Consider the following 22,968-nt stretch of genomic DNA (forward strand, 5'->3'; position numbering starts at 1 on the left):
ACTACTCTATACATTTCAGCCACAAATTCATCATTCAACTATTGGCATTTCTCACAACCCCTACTGCAGTGGTCATCACACAGTAGATCCCCCATCCATCATACATAAACTCTCCTTCACCCTCAGCCTCTACACAGATGATTTGATACATCCCCTTGTCCTATACATCTTATCCCTAAAATATATTAGTTTCTTGCAGGCATCTTCAGTGCTGGTTGTTCCTTCTGTGTACGTGTGTCAGTCATGAGTAGTGCTGGCATCTTTCTTTTAGGTGACAGAACACCTCTTCTTCTATGTCCTAATGATAGCTGGCCCATATCAGCTTTTCTTACCAGTCCTCTTCATCTGCTCACACCTTAGTTTGATTCCTTTAGAACATCCGTCCTTAGCCATTTTTCTCTTCTATGCTCTGATTCTAGATTTCATTTACAATATGGTCACAATTCTCCTTCTTTGAACTCCAGTGCTGGCCTCATTTCTGATTTCCAGACCTATTTAGTGAATCATAACATCTGTTTAATGAGTTGTAATACCTGGAATTTCTATAAGCACCTGAAAACAACCAGCTTTTTTTGTAACTCCTATCCTGATTATTATTATCTTGCTTATATCCAGAAATTTCAGTGTAGGAAATTCATGTGGACAACAGTTATGAAGTTATTAGATGAGCAGAAAGCACAAAAATAAGACATGGTGAGACAATCCAGAGCTTAGCAGAGAAGGAAACCATTACTATCCCCTGGTTTACTGGAGCTAAGGAGACCAAGCTGCTAGGAGGAACAGCTGAAACAGAAGAGAGGCTGCCGTAGGAACTAGAAGTAAAGAGGAAATACAGCCTTTGTCAAAGGTACAGTCAGAGACACACACAAAAAAAGGCATATTTTGCAAAAGATATGTTCTGGCTTCTTTGTTTCATTAGCCAGAGCCAGTGAGCAAACCAGTTTGGGATATGTTGCAAGAGGTTAGCCTCTATAAAGCAATCCAGAGTAGCTCAGAGGAAGGGCAAGAAATTGATATGAGAACAACCATGCACATGACCAGCACCCCAGCAATGGGGAGGATTCAGGGGCTCTCTGCAAATGATTTTTGGTTTTGGAATATCTTTGCCCAACCTTATGATTGCTTCCATGTGCTCTTCTCTGATACATCGAAAAGACACTCTTTCCCCCCTGCTATATATTTCCCTTGTTCTGTCTTAAACAATCAACTGAAACACTCTGCTGAATGTATCTTTTTTTGTCTGCCCAAATGTTTGCTGCTTCTAAATATGTTTTGGAGCTATAAATTCCAGTAAAATCAGAAAGGGAATATATTGAGCTTGGAAATAATTTGTCCCCAAATCATTACACTCAAGTCTAGGAAGAGCAAATAAAACTTTACAGGTGCCTTATCTTACAGTTCCTGCAAGCCATATAGAGAATGCTCTCTTTCTCCATAAAGCTAAAATGAAAATGCCCACTTTTTAAATCTCTTTATTTGAAGAGAATTAAAAATAAAACTTTTATACTCTCCTATCTGTTCCTGATATTATATCTGAAGAACATACCTAATTCACAGCTGGGGAAGCAATGTAGTGTATGAGAAAGCAGACCAATTCTAAAACCAGACTTTGCAGGTTCAAAGCCTGACTCTGTCACTACCAACAAATTACCCTGGTCAAGTTATTTAACCTCTAGGTGTCATAGTTCCCATATTTAAAAACAGAATGAATACTCATCTATTTTATAAAGTTATGGTAAAGTTTAATGGTGCGAAGAGAGGTAAAAATCTAAGAGATGCACTTGTACATGGTATGCATTACATAAGTGTTAACTGACATTTCATTTGTATTAATATAAATTATTATTCTGGTCTTATATGCAGACATTCAGATGAAATATTTTCACTATAGGCAAGAAAGTGTTCTTATAAAAGTTCCACATAAAAGTCTGTACAAAATCTTACATATGTAATAGTTAAAACATATATATGAATATATGTATATATAAGATAGATGTATTTACTACAAACTTACAATAATAGGAGAGATATTATATATTATCTAATTTAACTACATGAAGAACAAACTTGGAATATTTAAAATCTAGTGAGTTGAAAGGTACCAGAGCCTGCTGTCTAATCGAAGATACAAGCCGAGTTCAAAAGAGTTAATCTGAATAAATCTGCTCTATTTTATAAGAAGAAAACATTTTTTGTTATAAAATGTTAATTCACCATTAATGGGTTCAATAGGAAAAGTTTCTAAATAGTAGGGCAAAGAATAGTTGTCTTGTAGTGAACTGCTAAAGATAGGTTTGGTGAGAAACATTGCAATTGCCTTAAAACAAACTACCATGTGTTGTTTTAACAACTATTAGGCATTAAATTTGACAGAGTTTTAATTCCCCCTCTATCCAGATAAGGCCATTTAATTTGCTTACTGCAGATCTGACCTTAACTCAGCTTGTGAACCTATGGTCACCTCATGGTGGAGAGTTCTAGATTTATTGCATTAACTTCATTATCACCATTGGTAGCTCTCAAATCTTGGATCTTACCAAGAAACTGGATCATTTTCTATTTTGGGGTATGTGACCCATATTTTAGTAACTTTAGAAATATCCTATCTCCTTTACAATGGGGGTCTGCTTCATCTGATCTTTCTATCTTGCACAAATTAAATGATTATCTATAACCTCAGATAAATGTCTGAAGTCTACTGCATGCTAACAGATGACTATCTATATCCATTTAATTATAGTATCTAACACTACATCCTCTACCTTCTCATGTTATAAAGCTATCGTGGCATTTATTTAATAATCTTATTTCCATTATGAAATATTATCCATGAAATATATGAAATATAGAGAAAGAGAGCATTCTCTATATGGCTTGCAGGAACTGTAAGATAAGGCACCGTAAAGTTTTATTTGCTCTTCCTAGACTTGAGTGTAATGATTTGGGGACAAATTATTTCAAAGCTCAATATATTTCCTTTCTGATTTTACTGGAATTTATAGCTCCAAAACATATTTAGAAGCAGCAAACATTTGGGCAGACAAAAAAGATACATTCAGCAGAGTGTTTCAGTCGACAAGGAGCTGGAGAAGATCATCAAGAGGATGTGACTGCCGCTTGACCAGTGAGCTAGACTGGGCAATTATAGACTCCTGACCCTCCTCCCCTATCCTTGGAGTATACATTACTCCCACTGTTCCCATACAAAGAGCCACTTCAAGGATGCAACCTTTGAGAGAATACTGTATTATTGAGATCATCTGGACTGCATACATGACTGAACCCCATGAAGGCCTCTATATAAACTCTTAAGATGCTGGTGGACAGCTGTGAATATCTACTCATCTTGAAGCCATCCAAGACAAACCTCACATGTAGGTTTCCTCCCATGTACAAATATGGACTGGTATGCCCCTTTCTTCAGTCTCTCCTTGTCCTCCATGTCTGGGAGGCTAGCTTTGGATTTTCCCTGGGGAATTCCTGAGGTTGCAGACCAGAAATAGGCAGTGCAGTAATTCCTCACTAGACTGTTCTATCTCATAGAAATAGTATGGAGAATCAGAAAATGATGTTTGTATATATTTGGATTGGCCAAGATTATTCAAATGGGTCCATTTTTCCCTAAAATATGTGTTAAGGTAGCTAGTGAGGGAGAAGTATATTGAAAAGAAGTGGAAAACTAGTATAAAAGAGATTTACAATGCATAGCCAGAAATAATTCCACCTTTATTATTTTTAAATACCACAAAATTCAGTTTGAGGTAGAAAAATATTATGCTCAGAAAGCTTAAAATATTTATTTTCATTAGTCACAAAATTATAATTTTTCTTAGTAACAGAAAAGATAAAATACCTAAGGATTTCTCCCTTCCTGAGAACCCACATCCTTGACATTTCTATTTTGTTTTCATATTTCTGGATCTACTTTGTACGAATTAAAGAAAAGCTGACCACCATAGTAGGGACCACCAAAAGATTTCTAAAGCCTCAGTATTAAAGATTTCACTAACTCTGGGGATCTCAAAATGACCACCTGTAAAAACTTAAACTTTCTAACTCTACCATCTTTTCATCAAGAAAGGCTAAACAATTGGTATCCATGTGCTTGTTAAAGAATAAGCAAAATGCTTACATTCCTCTTATTTTCCTTGCCAGGATATGTATTGCCACCCCCACCCCAGACTCCTTTCTTTGTGTAACATATCTTATGTGATTTAAATGCACCTCTTTGAAGTTCTGTCTCTCTTGCCTATCTCCTCAAGGACATAAAACCATTGTATGACTTCAGCTCTTTGGAACATATCTCCTACCCTACCCACAGAAATTTTATCTTACTGGGCCTAGGTCTAAAATTTTGGCTTAAATAAAACTCTGTCTTTATTTTCAAGGTGATTTTAATGAATTTTGTCAATACTTGCTTTGTTATTTAAATTCAAGATATTAACAAAATAGTCCAGTTTTAATTGTTCATTTTGAAACTTTGTGACTAATTTTGGTGGCACATGATGAGAAAGACAGTAAAAGCAAATAACCATGAAGAGCCACTGAAAATAGGTATAGTTTACTGAATTCTGTTTTCCTGGACTTGTACTTATAAAACAGCCTACTTGTCTGCTTTCTGGTTTCACATGTAAGCCATTTGAAAGTCACTACTCAATAATAACAGCAATCAAGAAAAAGAAAAGACAGAAAAATTAACTCTTCTTGGATCCATATGAGAAGGGAAAACCAAAGCAAACCACTCTCTCTAAGACCAGAGAGAGAGACTGGTAAATACAGAACCACAGACTCCCTAAAGTAAAAATGAACCTCAAGAACTAGTCCCAGAGTAGAAAAACCTAAATTGTAATTGATGAATTGCTGGATACTAAGAGTGGACAACTCTGAGGGATAAGACTTTTATGGGGAGGGGGCACACTATTATCATCCAGGCACTTGACCAGGGCCCCACAGTAAATATCAGAGAAAAATTCCCTTGGACTTCTTATAGGGGGAGGGGAAAAAGGAACCATTTTGAAATATACCAAAACACTCTGTTCTTTTTAACAATGTCTCCCTTCACAGGAAATTAATTAACCAGAGCCTAACCTACTGGACTATCAAAGCCTGAACTTGGGAAAAGAAATATCCATCTATAGCCTACTGTATACATTTTATCCCACATAAGAGAGGAGAAAAGAGTGAGAAATACTTATAAGGTCACAGTTTTAGCAAGACATAAGCTTGCTAAAAGAATGAGATCTAATTACAGGACTATCAAATGCTCCCTTCCCGAAACACTGCACTACCACATTACTAAAGGCTTATTTACAGAAATTCATTTTTACCTGGGACATCATGTATGGCTATCAGGAAAAGTTACAAGGCATGCCAAACAGCAAAACAAACAAAAAAAAACATTTTTAAGACATAGAGCAAGCACAAGGACCAGACATGGCAGGTATATTGGAATTATCAGACAGGGAATTTAAAACAACTCTGATTAATATGCTAAAGACTCTAATGGATAAAGTAGAAAGAAAGCAAGAACAGTGATGAGTATGCAGACATTAATCCAATTATACCAATAATAACTTGGAATCTCAATGGTCTATGTGCACCCATTTAAGGACAGAAATTGTTCAGAGTGGATCAAACACAAGACCCAACTATAAATTGCCTACAACTCACTTTAAATATAAAGACACATAGAGATAAAAGCAAATGGATGAAGAAAGATATAGAATACTAATATCAATCCAAATAAAGCAGGAGTAACTATATTAATTTCAGAAACAACAGACTTCATAGTAAGGAAAGTTACCAGGGATAAAAAAGGGATATACGTAATAAAGGTTCTTTGAAAACATCAATAAAACCAAAAAAACTAGCTGTGCTTACTAAAAAAAAAGAAAGAGAGGACACAAATTACTAATATCAGAAATGAAAGGGGATAGCAATATAGATCCCATGGACACTGAAAGGATAATAAAGGAATACTGTGGACAATTCTACACTCACAAATTTGATAACCTAGATAAAATAAACCAATTTCTTGAAAGACACAGTCTGCCAAAACTCACTCAGAAGACTAGATGATCATAATAGGTCCATGTCTATTTTAAAAATTTAATTAATAATTAACGATTTCAAAACAGAAAATACCAGGACCAGATTGGTTCACTGGTGAATTCTACCAAACAGCTAAGGAAGGAATGACCTATTCTCTACAATTTTTTTCAGAAGACAGAAGTACAGGGACTACTTCTTAATTCATTCTATGTGAGTAGTATTATCCTAATACCAAAATTAGACAAATACATTACAAGAATAGAAAACTACAGATCAAAACTCTTATGAATGCATATTCAGAAATCCTCAACAAAATATTATCAAAGTGAATCCATAAAAGTCTGAAAAAGAATTACACAGCAAAACCAAGTGGGACGTATCTCAGATATGAAAGGATGATTCAACATTTTTAAATAACTAATGTAATCCATCACATAAATAGACTTCAAAAGAAAAATAACAAATCATCAGATACAAGGCAAAGATATTTTTTGTACTTTCTCCCCATTACTTTTAAACATCATACTGGTAGCTCTTGCTTTTGAAATAAGGTAAGAAAAGGAAATACATGGTGTACAGTTTGGGAAAGAAAACATAAAACTGTTCTTGTTCACATATGACATGATTGTCTAGTGGAAAATCCAAAAATAAATAAATAAAAAGTTGGAAGTAATAAATATAGCAAGGTTGCAGAATACAAGGTTAATATACAATAGTCAACTGCTTTCCTTTATACCAAAAATGAACAGGTGAAATTTGAAATGGAAACACAGTACCATTTACATTAATATGAAAAAAGTTAAATATTTCAGTATAAATCTACAAAAACTTATCCAAGATCTGCAAGAGGAAAATTTCAAAAATATGATGAATGAAAGCAAGAAAGTGTTAAATAAATGGAAAAATACCCCATGTTCATGGATAGGAAGATTCAATATTGTCAAGATATCTGTTCCTCCCAACTTGACCTGCAGATTCAATAAAATTCCAATAAAAATCCTAGCAAGTTTTTTGTGGTTATGTACAAATTAATTCTGAAGTTTATATTAAGAGGCAAAAGACCCAAAGTTGGAAGACTGACACTACCTGATTTCAAGACATAGTATAAACTTAATTACTTTTAGTAATTAATATAGTGTGATATTAGCAAAAAGAATAGACAAAAAGATCAATGAAATAGATAGCCTAGAAACAGACCCACAAAAATTGAGTTAACTGATCTTTGACAGAAGAGCAAAGGGAGCATAGATAGCATCTTTAACAAAAAGTGCTAGAATGATGATATCCACATGCAAAATAAATTAATCTAGACACAAACTTTACACAGTTCACAAAAGTTAACTCAGAAAAGCATCACACCTCTAGGCATTAAATTCCAACTATAAACCTCCTAGAAGAAAACATAGTATAAAGCTAGGTGACCATGGGTAAGGTGATCCATTTTTAGATACACAAAAGAAATGATCATTGCAAGAAATAACTGAAAAGCTGGGCTTTATTAAAATTAAAAACTTCTACTCTGCAGCAGTATCAAGAGAATTAGAAGACAAGTCGGAGATTAGGAGAAAATATTTGTAAGAGAGAAATCTCTTAAAGGACTGTTATCCAAAATATACATGGAACTCTTAAAACTCAATAATAAGAAAAGGACCTGATTAGAAAATGGAGCAATGACCGTAACTGGTACCTCATCAAAGAAGATAAAAGAGATGACAAATAAGCATTTGCTGATGTTCTACATCATATGTATCATGAAAATGCAAATTAAAACAATGAGATACCATTACACAACAGCCAAAATCTGTAACACAGACAACACCAAATGCTGAAGAAGATATGGAGCATAAGGATTTCTCATTCTCTGCTGGTGGGAATATAAAAATCATATACCACTTTAGAAGACAGTTTGACAATTTCTTACAAAACAAAACAAACTCTTAACATAAGATTCAACCATCACACTCCTTGGGATTTACCCAAAGGAGATGCAAAGCTTATGTCCACACATAAAACTTGTACAAAGATATTTATAGCAGCTTTACTCATAATTGCCAAAACTTGGAAGCAATCAAGATGTTCTTCAGTAGGTAAAGAAACAAACTGTGGCATACCCAAACAATGATGTCTGGAGTATTATTTAATGCTTCAAAAAAATGAGATATCAAATCACAGAAAGATATAGATAAATCTTAAATGCATATAACTAAGTGAAAGAAGCCAATCTAAAAAAGCTACATAAGTTCAATTTCCAACTATGTGACATTCTGAATAAAGCAAAGCTATGGTTATAATGAAAAGATTAGCGGTCTCCATAGGTCAAGGGAAAGAGATACAAATAGAAGAGCACAGACTATGTTTGTCAGAAAAAATACTCTATAAAATCATAATGATGAATATATGTCATTTTACATTTGTGTAATTTGTATAATTGTATGATACCAAGAATATACTCTAAGGTAAACTATGGAGCACATAAAATAAATAATTAAACAAATAAGTAAATATCTATATGTACACATAATAAAAGCATATGTGCTCTAAATAAGCAAATGCATAGAAAGTACTCAACTTCCTATTTTTCCTATTTTATAGTTCATAGGATCTCGACAAGATTCTCAGTAAGTAGGTAATGATTGTCTTTTGTTCTTACATAAGTAAAGGGCAAATTGGATACTCTCTGAATATGCAAAGTAAAAATAATTAAATAAGAACAATGTACACACTGGCATCAATTATCCTACTATTTGTAGTCATTGTATGGATAGATAAACAAGATTTCACTTGAATCTGTCATTAAAGGAAAAGAAAACTCCTCAAACTTGAGTAAACACAACATCTAATCATGTATTTACTTTACTGACCTTTCCTTTCCTACCAGAATTCTTCTTAGCAGCAAACACTGGAGACTTTTCTCCATAATGATATAATTATGCACTTTTGAAACATCTGTGACAGCTTACAAGCCATTTTAGATAATGAAATAGTTACTATGATTGAAGGGTGATGAATATTTTTCAAAATTGTAGAAAAGTATCTATCTAATGTCAAATGACACCTTTCCACCCACCCTGCTACCTCTTTCTTCTTCTTCAGTTTATATTAGTTTGGTGTCTTTAAATTGCCTACTCACCCAGGAAAATATCACTTTGGCATTTGATATGATTTTCTGTTTTCCCATTCAGATTATTTGCATGATTATAGTTACAACACTCTCACCATCAAATCCTCTCTATTTTCTAACTCTTTTACTTTCACTTGTGAGTATGGAATTGGCAACAGTGAAAAGTATCTGTGTTTTGCTGATTGTGTCAGTAAGACTTAGAAGTTATTTTTATGTTGAGGTTGGATGATATTAGGTATATATTAAACTAGATGAGTTTGGAAAACAACATTTCTTGACATTGACATTAAAAATGAGTGTCAAAAAATAACTTGATTGTAACAAATAAACAGAAAAGAAATTCTATTTCTACCTTAACAGAACTGCTGTTATCCTTAATGAGTTGCCTATGTAGAACATGAATTTATTGGAGAATGCAAATATATATGTATGTGTGTGTTTATGTGTATGTATGTGTGTATATATATATGTACACATGAAATGTACAAAATTTGGAAGATAGTATCACCAATTTCATCCTGTTTAAAGAAGAAATAAAATTTATTTAGCTATTTGATTGTAATTTATAAGGTCTTTTTACCTCTTCAAATTTTAATTTTTTTTACAGTTTTAAAAGACTAAACCAGATTAATGCAAGCAAATTCTAACTCACCTTATGCATTTTGGACACACATGTAAGTATTTAGATCTCTCTAATAATCTTTGGAGTTTGAATTGATCTTCATTTTCCTTTACTCATTCCTGCCAATCTACATTTAATCATGATCAAATTTCTTTTACATAAAAATAGAAATAAATTAAAACTTTAAAGCATGCAAAATGACATCTGAATGTCAGAATAGGATTCCCCATCACCAACAATAATCTGATAGCCAACTATGGACAAGAGTATCCTTGTGGGAGCTTAGAGATCCAGGTATAGAAGGCTGTAAAACCCGGACAGGCACAAAACCAAGCAAGCTGTTTTGAGAAGGCAGGTCTATGCCTAGATGGTAGGCTCAGCCTTGTTCCCTGTGGACATGGCTGCAGTCCCACCTTGGCCTTGGTTCTGCCACCAAAACCATTCCCCAGGGGACCCAGGAGGATTCACATCCACTTATCCTTGGGAAACATACCTGCCAACCTCAGTTTAGTCTGTAGACACTGAAGCAGCCCTTGATCTGGTTCCAATCCCTCTTGGCAGACAGTCCTGCTCACCCCATGACCAAACAGAAACATACCCTTCTGTGCCCCTGAGGCTGGACTTCTGACCTCAGAATCGCTGCAAAGCCTCACATGGCCCTCTGACTCTACTTCAGCCTCTCTCCGTTACAGTCCAGGAGCAGTCTGGCTCCCAGGGACACAGTAGGAGGCACTCCCATCTTGCCCACAGAGGTAGATCCGCTTACCTGACTACTGATCCTGAAGCAGCCCTATGACTCAGCTTCAACCCTACCCTGCTTCAGTTCAGGGGTAGTACTGCCCATGCAGGTAGGAATCAGTGACCTAGCAGGGGTGCTAGTAGCCACCCCCATCCAGCACCTGGTAATGGTCTCACTGTCTGTGGATCCAGCTGTGGACCCTGAAGCAGATCCTTGTCCTGCCACCACAAAGAGGAGGCAGTCTTGTCCATCTAAGGACCAGAAAGGATCCATGCAATGCTTCTCACACTAGGCCCACCAACTGAAGACCCCATTCTGAACCCAGAAGTAGCCATGACATGGTTTCAACTTAACTCAACTGAGATCCCAGAGAACTGCCTGGAGAAGGCCTTTACCTGCCAAAACTAGTCTGTAAAGACTGGAAGGGGTGTTTGCTCCTTTAAATACACAGACACCAATATAAGGCTACACAGATGATGAAGAATCAGGAAAACATAATACTACCAGAGGAAACTAATAAAGTTCCAGCTACTGATTTCCCCAAAATGGTGATCTATGAACTGCCTGATTAAGAATTCAGAATAATCATCCTAAAGGAGCTCATTGAAATGCAAGAAAACACAGAAAACTAAATGATATCAGAAAAACAATGCATGAACAAGATGAGACGCTTAATTTAAAAAGTAAAAACCATAACTAAATACCAAACAGAAATTCTGGAACTGAAGATCACAATGACAAAACTGAGAAATAAAGAGAGAGCTTCAACAGATTCTCATGCAGGAAAAAACAAAATGAATAAGTGAATTCAAAAAGGTCATTTGAAATTAGCCACTTAAAGGAACAAAAAAGAAAAAAATAATGAAAGAGTGGAGAAGACATAGGGGACCTGTAGGATACCAACAAAGCAACTAATATATGCACTATGTGAATTGCAAAAGGAGAAAAGAAAGAAAGGGGACAGAAAATATATTTAAAGAAATAATGGTTGAAAACTTCCCAAATCTGGGGAGGCAAATAAACATCCAGATCCATGATACATAAAAAGCCCAAATAGACTGAACATAAAGAGGTTTTCACCAAGATACATTACAATCACACTGTTAAGGGTCAAAGACAAAGACAGAATTTTAAAAGCAGCAAAAGAAAAGTGACTCATCACATTCAAGGGAACTCCCATAATGTTATGAGCAGATATCTCAGCAGAAAACTTGCAGACCAGGAAAGAGTAGGATGATATATTCAAAATACTGAAAGAAAAATACTGCCAGCCAAGAACTTGTATCTAGAAAAGCCATCCTTCAGAAATGGAGGAGACAGAAAAACCTTCTCAGACAAACAATATCTGAGGAAGTTCATTACCATGAGACCCGCCTTTTAAGAAGTGCCAAAAATATTCTTCAAGTTGAAACAAAAGGATTCTCTTTAGCAACATGAAAATATATGAAACTTAAAAACTTGTACAAAGGTAAATATATAGTCAAATTAAGAATGATTTCTAATAGTGGTTTATAAACCACTTTTAACTCTGGCTTAAAAGTTGAAAAACAAAATGATTAAAAATAAAGCTACAATCATTTGTTAGTGGACACACAATACAAATAAGTGTAAAGAATAACATCAAAAGCATAAAAAGTGAGGGAGGAGTAAAAGTATAGAATTCGTATGCAAATCAAACTAAGTTGCTATCAGCTTAAAATACTCTCATAAGATGTTTTATTTAAACCCCATTGTAACCACAAATAAAAAAGCTCTAACATATACACAACAAATGAAGAGGAAATAATCAAAATAAGCCACTGCAAAAACAAAACAAAACAACAAATCACAAAGATAATAAAAGAGGAAAGAAGGATCAAAGGAACTACAAAAAAGCCAGAAAGCAGTTACCAAAATGGCAATAATAGTTCTTATCTCTCAATGACTACTTTAAATGTAAATGAATTAAATACTCCAAAAGATGTACAGCAAAGGACACTATCAGTAGAACAAAAAGGCATCTTACAGTATGGGAGACTATATGTATAAACAACATATCCAACAACATCTAAATAAATAAAGAATTCACATGCCTCAACACCCAAAAAGCAAATAACCCTATTAAAAAATGGGTGGAGGATATGAACAGACACTTCTCTAAAGAAAAAAATTCAGATGGCCAACAGGCACACAAAAAGATTCTCCACATTGCTAATCATCAAAGAAATGCAAATTAAAACCACAATGAGATATCACCTCATGCCAGTTATGATGGCCAACATCAAAAAGACTAGGACAAACTGGCTAGGATGCAGAGAAAGGGGAACCCTCTTAGACTGCTGGTGGGAATATAAATTAGTTCAACCACTGTGGAAAGCCATATGGAGATTACTCAAAAAAACTAAAAATAGAAATACCATTTGACCCAGGAATTCCACTCCTAGGAATTTACCCAAAGAAAACAAGATCTCAGATTCAAAAAACATATGCACCCCTATGTTTACTGCAGTACTATTTACAATAGCCAAGATATGGAAGCAACCTAAGTATCCATCAGTAGATGAATGAATAAAGAAGAGGTGGTACATATATACACAATGGAATACTATTCGGCCATGAGAAGAAAGCAAATCCTACCATTTGCAACAACATGGATGGAGCTAGAGGGTATTATGCTCAGTGAAATAAGCCAGTCAGAGAAAGACAAGTACCAAATGATTTCTTTCATTTGTGCAGTATAACAACAAAGCAAACTGAAAGAATGAAACAGTAGCAGACTCACAGACTCCAAAAAGGGACTAGTGGTTATCAAAGGGGAGGGATGTGGGAGGGCAGGTAGAGAGGGAGGCAGAAGGGGATTGAGGGGTATTATGATTGGTACACATGGTGTGAGGGTCACAGGGAAGAAAGTGTAGCACAGAAATGGCAAGTAGTGACTATGTGGCATCTTACTACACTGATGGACAGTGACTTCAATGGAGTATGGGGGGAACTTGATAATATGGGTGAATGTAGTAAGCACATTGTTTTTCATGTGAAACCTTGGTAAGAGTGTATATCAATGATACCTTAATAAAAAAATTCTCCAAAAGACACAGAGCAGGTGAGTGGATTAAAAATTATCTTGCTTCTGACAAGAGACTCATTGTTAGCTTTACGGACATACTGAAGCTGAAAAGTGGAGGGATGGATAAAGATATTCTATGCAAATGATAACTACAAAGACCAGGGGTGGCTATACTTAGGTCAGACAAAATAGGCCTTAAGTCGAATCTGTTACAAGAGACAAAAAAGGTCACTATATAATGATAAAGAAGTCAATCATCAAAAGAATAAAAGTGGTAAATATATATGCACCCAATGTTGAATCAACTAAATACATAAAGAAAATATAAAAGAACTGAAGGGAGAAATACACAGCAATGTAATAACAGTTGGGTGCTTCCGTACCCCACTTTCAACAATGGATGGATCATCCAAATAGAAAACCAATGAGAAAACAACAGACATGAACCTACCAAAAAACTATTACAACTAATAAATAAATTCAAAGTTGCAGGATATGAAGTCAACATATGAAAATTATTTCTGTCTTTGCCACAAGAATATCCTAAAATGAATCTACTTACAATAGCATCAAAAACAATAAACTACAGAATAATTTAACCAAAAAGGTGAAAGATATATGTACATTATTCTAAATAAGACAGAGAAAGCAAAGTACTGTATAATATCATACATAGAATCTAAAAAAAAGTAAAAGCTGCAAAAAAACACAGAGTAAAATGGTAGGAGGATAAGATTGATGGTAAAAAGTTATAACAAGTAGTAAATAAGCCATAGACATCTAATATATGGTATAATTAATATAGACAATGATATACTATAATGATGTAACATGAATAATATTGCTTCAATGGAAATCATACAATATATAAATGTATCAAAGTTACACACTGCACACCTTGAATTACAAAATGTAGCATGTCAAATTTATCAGATAAAACACAAAGAATAATCTAAGCAAACTGAATTACTGTGTCATCACAGGTATCAATTTCTATATTTAACATTATAAACTCTTCCTACTTTTTGAAACTATGCCCCTTGGCTTTCTGGACCCTGATTCTAATCTTCCTTTAACTGTCTTTTTAAATTCCTTTTGCTGTTTTATCCTGGCATGCTCTGAAATTCCATATTCAACAGGGGTTTATTCTTCTATTTTCCTTTGTAACCTGCATACTCTTCCTTAAGGATCATAAATTTTTTATCTCCAGACACCTGTCTTCCTAACTTCTAGTGTTTATTCTGAGCAGGATATATCATCTGCTGATATAGATGTGATTGCACAATGATGGGAATTAAAGAAGCATGGAAGTTTTTACAAAAAAAAAAATTTATTGGAATGCAATATGAGGTCAACTGAAAATAAGTGAAAGAAGCTTCGACAGCATTGAGGAATAAACTTAATTTGAAATATAGAGCTTTTTGGTGAAACTGTCCTGTTCCAAGAAGGTTCAAAATTCATGAATAAGAAGCTGAGATATGACATTATTAGCAGGAGAGAGGGACTCACTTATGTGGTCAAAACCAAAGAGTATCAGTATATAAGCTCAGGGAACCTAGGATTGTCTGTTTAGTTCACTGCTGAAATCCTGACACCTATAAAACATTCCAGGATACAGTAATTGTTTAATCAATATTTATATAAATTATTAGCAAATAAAAGGCTGCAGGGGAGGACTATTACTGACAATGCATGTGATGGGTATTCCAGAAGACTTGTTCATTAATTCTGTTTTCTTAAAACTACAGGCAGTTTTTTAAATGACTAGTTTGGGAATTAACTTATCCAGTGTGTTATTCTTCCTTCTCCAACTGAACATGATCATCAAATTCTATGACAACATCAAAAACCTTGTATCTGGCAAAGGTAAATTGGAAAGAGGTTTGAATGATAAACAACATGTGTTTTCACTTCCTGACCAAATCGGATTAGTATTGATGGTATGTTTAAAGCAAAGCGTTTTGTGCCACTTTGGATTTATCTTTGTAGCTCATTTATTGCTGATGGAAGACACTAAATACCAACTATAACTTTGCTAGAGCGTGGATCCTTTGTTATCAAAGGTAATTTTGAGATTATCAGAGTAAAAATGTGTGTTGAGAGAACCAGTGAATAGTAATGCCTAAGGGGCATATGGGTGCAGTTCTTAGAAAGCTTGCTTTGACACAATTGGTTTCTATTTTATATTTTACTAATTAAAATTTTGTCTCTTTTTCAGACAAAAAATATTTGCTTTAACACAATGATTGGCCTAGTTTGACCACATGCCATTCTCTAATTAGTAAATGTTGGTGAACCTAATATTCCCACTTGATTTTATCCACAGGCAAAGGAATAAGTTCTTTGAAGGACACTAGGTACTAGTAGAGGAAAAATTATTTTTTGGTCTGATTGTTTTATTAAATAACTGCCACCTCAGATATGTATTTACATGCAGCTGGAATCTCAGTTTCAGAGAACTAGGAAGCATGAATTAAAGGAAGGGAATGGGAATCTTTAGCCAGGTAACAAAATCACTAACAAGAGTTGGAGTTAATTCATGTTAGTGATATCCCTTAATGACAGAAACAAATCACATTATTTACACTGCTACACTGCAGTTTTGTATTTCTATAATATTAACAGAATATAACTGATGTTTTGTTATATTAATCAATATTAACAGAATATAACTGATGTTTTGTTATATTAATCATACAATAAATGAAACAAAAATTGGTCTCCAGTATTCAGAAAAACCTTCATTCCTCATTGAAAATATATGGTCTTATCTTTCATTTATCCTTGGGTAAAGAAAATCCACACTGACTTTTTGTAATTTAGTTTTTCTGAAAACAGCCACAAACAACTATGACAGTCTTACTACTAGAAGTACTTACTTACATTTCCAGAAAACAATTTTTTTGAGAAAAAAATAAGATTTTTATTTCCTCTATTTTTGAAATTTTGTAGGAGGAAGACTGAACTCAGCTGCATCAATATATTGACTGAAGAACAAAATGGGAAAACACTAGGAAAATATTCTGTCTTGTATTTCCTTAGGCCAGAAGAAGCATAGCAATAATAATCTTGAATTTTATAAATCCCTGAGGTAATTCTTTAATGATCTGCTTGTCAAATTAATTCTATAAATAGTATGTGAATGAATGAACTAATGAACACATAAATTAAAGATGTAATAGTCTTCATTTTATAAAATAAACTATTGCTTCACTGATAAAAGACATTAATACATATGCATTATTTTTAGCAAAATATTACTTTCAATGCTTACTCTCAATTTACTTAAATGATTTTTGTTTATAATTGTATATCCTAACATGTAGAAAATAAAGCAACTTGTGCTGTACTTCAAAACTGGCTGAAAACTCTTCCCTTACCAGCAAAGGGTAGATTTTCTGTCTTTTACTGAGGATTGGCCATGCAACTTTCTTTGGCCAAGCAGACATTAGCAAGCATGTCATAAGCAGAGGTTTGAAGAAATGCTTGCAAATTGGTGTTTACTCTTTTGTAACTCTTGGAACTCTGTTCCAACAACACAAAACAAACAAGCCCTTGGATAGTCTGACAGAGGGTGAGTGAGTCTTTGGAGCATGGAGTGAGTCCAAGTGTGAGGGAGCAGAGCTTGTGCACTGGGCATTACCTCTGTGGCTTTTGAATTCCTAACTCCACTTTGTGAACAAGCTTGGTCTAGCCTTCTGCCAGACAAAGCTGACCTACCTGGGGGCTCCCTATAGTAAGCAACCCCACAAAGACTTGGCATTTGACTGCAGGCACAAGGGAGCCTAGGAGAGACTTAGAAGTGGATCTAATCAGCTAAACAAAGCCCACATTGTCATACACAAAATAAAGAGCTAAAACAAAAATGTGTTTTGAGCAGAAATACTTTGTTATCCAGCAAAAGCTAACTGATTTAGGACCACCTTAGTTAAAACAGCTAACATTTTGCTGTATTTTCTTCTCATATTTTTTGTAAAAATATAAAACATTACTAACTAATATAAATAGTAAGAATCCTCTCTTTCCTTCTCTACCCAGAAGTAACCACTGTCAGGAATTTAATATCATTTCAATGATCATAACATAGGTAAAGTTTTTTTTTTCTTTGAAAAGTCAGATTTTAATTGTTTTAGCATATAGCCCTTTTTTTTTTAATTAATTAATTTTTTTTGAAGAACATTATGTTTACTAGGCCCTCCCCTACCCCAAGTCCCCCTGACAAACCCCATTACAGTCACTGTCCATCAGCATAGTAAGATGTTGTAGAATCACTACTTGTCTTCTCTGTGTTGCAAAGCCCTCCTCTTTCCCTCACCACCCACATTATACATACTAATCATAATACCCCCTTCCTTCTTCCCCACCCTTATCCCTCCCTACCCTCCCATTCTCCCCAGTTTCTTTCCCTTTGGTAACTGTTAGTCCATTCTTGGGTTCTGTGATTCTGCTGCTGTTTTGTTCCTTCAGCTTTTCTTCTGTTCTTATACTCCACAGATGAGTGAAATCATTTGGTATTTGTTTTTCTCCACTTGGCTTATTTCACTGAGCATAATACCCTCTAGCTCCATCCATGTTGTTGCAAATTGTAGGATTTGTTTTCTTCTTATGGCTGAATAATATTCCATTGTGTATATGTACCACATCTTCTTTATCCATTCATCTACTGATGGACACATAGGCTGCTTCCGTTTCTTGTCATTGTAAATAGTGCTGCCATAAACATAGGGGTGCATCTGTCTTCTTCAAACTGGAGTGCTGCATATTTAGGGTAAATTCCTAGAAGTGGAATTCCTGGGTCAAATGGTAAGTCTACTTTGAGCATTTTGAGGAACCTCCATATTGCTTTCCACAATGGTTGAACTAATTTACATTCCCACCAGCAGTGTAGGAGGGTTCCCCTTTCTCCGCAACCTCGCCAACATTTGTTGTTGTTTGTCTTTTGGATGGTGACCATCCTTACTGGTGTGAGGTGATATCTCATTGTGGTTTTAATTTGCATTTCTCTGATAACTAGCGATGTGGAGCATCTTTTCATGTGTCTGTTGGCCATCTGAATTTCTTCTTTGGAGAACTGTCTGTTCAGCTCCTCTGCCCATTTTTTAATTGGATTATTTGCTGTTTGTTTGTTGAGGAGCATGAGCTCTTTATATATTTTGGATGTTAAGCCTTTATCGGATCTGTCATTTATGAAAATATTCTCCCATACTGTAGGGTACCTTTTTGTTCTATTGATGGTGTCCTTTGCTGTACAGAAGCTTTTCAGCTTGATATAGTCCCACTTGTTCATTTTTGCTTTTGTTTTCCTTGCCCAGGGAGATATGTTCATGAAGAAGTCACTAATGTTCACATCCAAGAGATTTTTGCCTATGTTTTTTTCTAAGCGTTTTATGGTTTCATGACTTACATTCAGGTCATGGATCCATTCTGAATTTACTTTTGGGTATGGGGTTAGACAGTGATCCAGTTTCATCCTCTTACATGTAGCTGTCCAGTTTTGCCAGAACCATCTGTTAAAGAAACTGTCATTTCCCCATTGTATGTCCATGGCTCCTTTATCGAATATTAATTGACCATATATGTTTGGGTTAATGTCTGGAGTCTCTAATCTGTTCCACTGGTCTGTGGCTCTGTTCTTGTGCCAGTACCAAATTGTCTTGAATACTATGGCTTTGTAGTAGAGCCTGAAGTTGGGGAGTGAGATCCCCCCCACTTTATTCTTCTTTCTCAGGATTGCATTGGCTATTCCGGGTCTTTGGTGTTTCCATATGAATTTTTGAACTATTTGTTCCAGTTCGTTGAAGAATGTTATTGGTAATTTGGTAGGGATTGCATCAAATCTGTATATTGCTTTGGGAAGGATGGCCATTTTGACGATATTAATTCTTCCTAGCCAAGAGCATGTGATGAGTTTCCATTTGTTAGTATCCTCTTTAACTTCTCTTAAGAGTGTCTTATAGTTTTCAGGGTATAGGTCTTTCACTTCTTTGGTTAGGTTTATTCCTAGGTATTTTATTCTTTTTGATGCTATTGTGAATGGAATTGTTTTCCTGATTTCTCTTTCTATTGACTCATTGTTAGTGTATAGGAAAGCCACAGATTTCTGTGTGTTAATTTTGTATCCTGCAACTTTGCTGTATTCCGATATCAGTTCTAGTAGTAACATAGGTAAAGTTCTACAAACAATACAGTATATATTGTAAATATGTTATAGTTTCAATGCTATACTTTAATGTTATCGTTTTAACATTTCAGAAATGATATCCACTGTCTTGCCACATTCCTTGTCAGTTCTGTTTTCCAATATATTGAGAATTTGATCACTTCTGTCTTTGCTGTTAACACCTTGGTCAAAAAAGGGACAAAAAAAAGTGAAATCGTTTCTCTAATGGAATATTGCAACAGCCTAATGACTGATTTGTTTACAATCCTTTCTCTATGTAGATTCTATTTCACAAAAGAATAATAAAGGCCAAACATAATTCAGATCTCTTCAAACGTTATTACTCTTGTTAACATGCAACCAAGTTTGTCCATCTCCATTAAAGATCAACATCCTTACGATCAACATCTGTCCCTGGCTTCTTTTTTTACTTACATGGCCCTACATGATCTTGCCCCTGCTATCCCTTTAATGTAGTTTACACCTCACCTTCCACTCACTAAGCTATAGGTACATGTAACAAGCCAGGCAAACTTCTTTCTCAGCTCCTTAACGCTTGTTTTCTTCTACATACAATGTTCTTCCTGAATTATCTATATGATCAAAGCCAAACTATCACAGGGACATTCTCTGGTCATTTTCTATTAGTTGATGACTAAATTTCTTCAGCTCTTTTCTCTAACACTAGTAAGATTTGATACACATATATTGTAATATGATTACTACTATAGTTTTAGCTAACACCTTCATAATACATAATTATTTTTTGTGGCAAGAACAAAATTTGAGATTTACTCTCTTAGCAACTTTCAAAGTATATAATACAGTGTTGTTAACTATAATCACAATGCTTGCATCCCCAGAACTTATTAGATATCAGCTCACACCTGTCAGAATGGCTATCATCAAAGACACAAGAGATGACAAGTGTTGGCATAGATGCGAAGGAAAGTGTCTCCTTGTACATTGTTGGCAGGAATGTAAATTGATATAGCCACTATGACAAACAATATGGAGGTTCCCAAAAAATTTGAAATTGGAATATCATATGATCCAGCAATCTCACTCCTGGGTATATATCCAAAGGAAATGAAATCAGTATCTCGGTGAGATATCTGCACCCCGTGTTTTTTACAGCATTATTCACAATAGCCAAGACATGGACACAACTTAAGTGTCCATCAGTAGATGAATGGATAAAGAAGATGCTTTATGTACATATGGTACATATGTACAATGGAATATTACTCAATCATGAGAAACATCATGTCATTTGGGACAACATGGATGGAACTTGAGGGTATTATGTTAAGTGAAATAAAACAGGAAAAGGCAAATACTCTATAATATCACTTTATGTGTAACTAAATAATAAAGCCTGACAGAGGAGAATAGTGGTTCCCAGAGGATAGAAGCCTTAATTACCTCTGAAGTCAATTACAATACTGGTTATTCTCCTCACTCTAAGTCAAAAGATGCAACTCCCACAAGTTTAAGCAGGAAGTATTGTTAAGAAATATTAATCAAATCCCAGGAACAACTCTCAGACCACTCAACATAACTAGGTGGTGAAGCAAGAAATGCTGTTGACCCCACTGACTCAGTCACAATTAGGAAATAGCCATCGTAATTTTTACATTTAGCTTTTAAATTGTTCTGTTACTCAAAAAAAGCTTCATTCTTAAATTTAGCTTTCTGAAAATGTGCCATGCCTTCAACATTTTCATAGCAATTTTCTGCTCCTTTATAAGGAAAATGCACTTGGTCCTGTCTTGGACACACTTAGCACAAATGGAACCACCACAGGCCCGGCTGACATGCTTTTCATTCTAGGCAACCTCAACTTTGGGTCTCACAGCATGAACCCCTCAAAGCCAGCCTACGCACATGCCACACGCAGATTTTGGTGCCTTCCCAAATATGTTGGTATAAAAGTAAACAACCCTATTACCAGGGGTTTGAGACATCCTAAAGATTGTATTGTAGGATAGCTTGTGATGATGTGTCAAACTCTGGACCACTTGGAAGGCCTCTAGATACATTCCCAGAAAAGCAAAGGCCACCATTATTGCCACCTCATAAATTCACTGCTTTCGCCCCTGTGTGCTCCAGCAGTCTGGATGCCCTACTGCTGGCTGGTTTCCTTATGTGATTTACTCATGAATCAGTCTTATGCAGGTGCAACACACTGGCAGAACCTAAGTCACATGTCTGCAAGTAGTAGGAAACGTGACTGGAAGTGTAGAGTTTCGTTTTGGGAGTAAGATTCACAATGTAGGAGCTGTTAAAATATACAAATGGTGCTTGATAGCATTTAGATAGTTTAGTAACAGATTACCACTAAAATTAGTATCTGATTTATAATGATATAATAACATAAAGAGCATACTATGTACAATTTGTTCTATGTGATCTGCATATATTAATTCATTTTGTCATCACATCTCCCATGTGTAACTGATAGCATTATTATCCTATTTTATCGATGAAGAAACTGAAGCATTGAGGTGGTAAAGAACACACCCAAGGTCACAGTGATTGCACAAGGCAGAGGTGAGATTTAGACACAAGTAGTGGTTCAGGAGTCCAAATTCTCACTCTTAATTAATATATGCATAGCCTTTCACATATATGTATATAAATAACATGAGCAAATCAATATGGAATAGGCAAAATAATAAAAGTAGAATATATGAATAGGAAAATCACAGTAAATAAACAGTGTTGGTTAATTAAAATGGTGTATTAAATATTATAGAAATAACTGAAGTATAATTATATTTATTTGGGCCCCATTCTTACACACATTACCTGGATAAATCATATTTATTTTAAAGAATTGCCTTAGAAATCAGTTTCTCAAAGTTCATTCACTCAGTCCTCACACTGAGTCCTCAAATCCCCTTCAAGCTGCACCGTACTACTATTGAATAGGTACAGTCCTCAGTTGTAATTGTCTCATTTTTGGGTGTGTCTTGTTTGACATACCCTCAGTGGTGTATTTAGCATTCATCATGCACTACCCACTCAATAAAAATTATTAAATATTGCAAAATTTAATCATAAATGTCTGCTATTGATATTTCAAAGATTATTTTTAAAATTCCAGGTGCCTTCTCCCTTTAGAAATTTCTAATATATGCTAAAAAAATGGTAAAATAATGTACCTTCTCCCAATAGAACATGCTGTAATCTCCTCACTTAGAATTTTACTCCTGTAACAGATTAG

Source organism: Manis pentadactyla, chromosome 5, assembly GCF_030020395.1.
Source record: "Manis pentadactyla isolate mManPen7 chromosome 5, mManPen7.hap1, whole genome shotgun sequence".
Classification (NCBI taxonomy): Eukaryota; Metazoa; Chordata; class Mammalia; order Pholidota; family Manidae; genus Manis; species Manis pentadactyla.